Raw genomic sequence first — 306 nt, 5'->3', positions numbered from 1 at the left:
GGTCCCTAGCGGTCCGGCTGCCCTCGGTGAGGAGCAACAATAGTGTCCAGGCAGGGTGAAAGGGGCTGGGAGAGGAGACGCACTCAGCCCGTGCTCCCGCCCTGCCAGCCGAAACACAGCAGCAGCTTCACAAATGCACCCTTCATCTCGCAGAGCCAGGGCTGGTGCTGCCAACAGCACAATCCTCAGGGACGGGGCCAAGCTTTTGATGTCCCAGCCCGAGTGCTGCCAGCCTGAACCAGCCCCCAAGCTTCCTTTCGTTTATTTTTCCACTCCTTCCTGCCACCCACTTTTCCTTTCTTTTCA

General features: G+C 59.5%; 1 protein-coding gene across 1 annotated transcript in view; it reads left to right on the top strand.

Moving 5' to 3' along the window:
- LOC104497359 (laminin subunit gamma-3-like) overlaps window positions 1-306 on the top strand; it is a gene marked incomplete at its 5' end in the record, with an annotated part of 13,157 nt that overhangs the window by 5,223 nt on the left and 7,628 nt on the right. The window lies entirely within an intron of this gene.

This window comes from Buceros rhinoceros, unplaced genomic scaffold, assembly GCF_000710305.1.
Source record: "Buceros rhinoceros silvestris isolate BGI_N320 unplaced genomic scaffold, ASM71030v1 scaffold9867, whole genome shotgun sequence".
Lineage (NCBI taxonomy): Eukaryota > Metazoa > Chordata > Aves > Bucerotiformes > Bucerotidae > Buceros > Buceros rhinoceros.
Note: the sequence above shows the minus strand (reverse complement) of the source record. Positions and strands in the feature narration are given on the sequence as shown.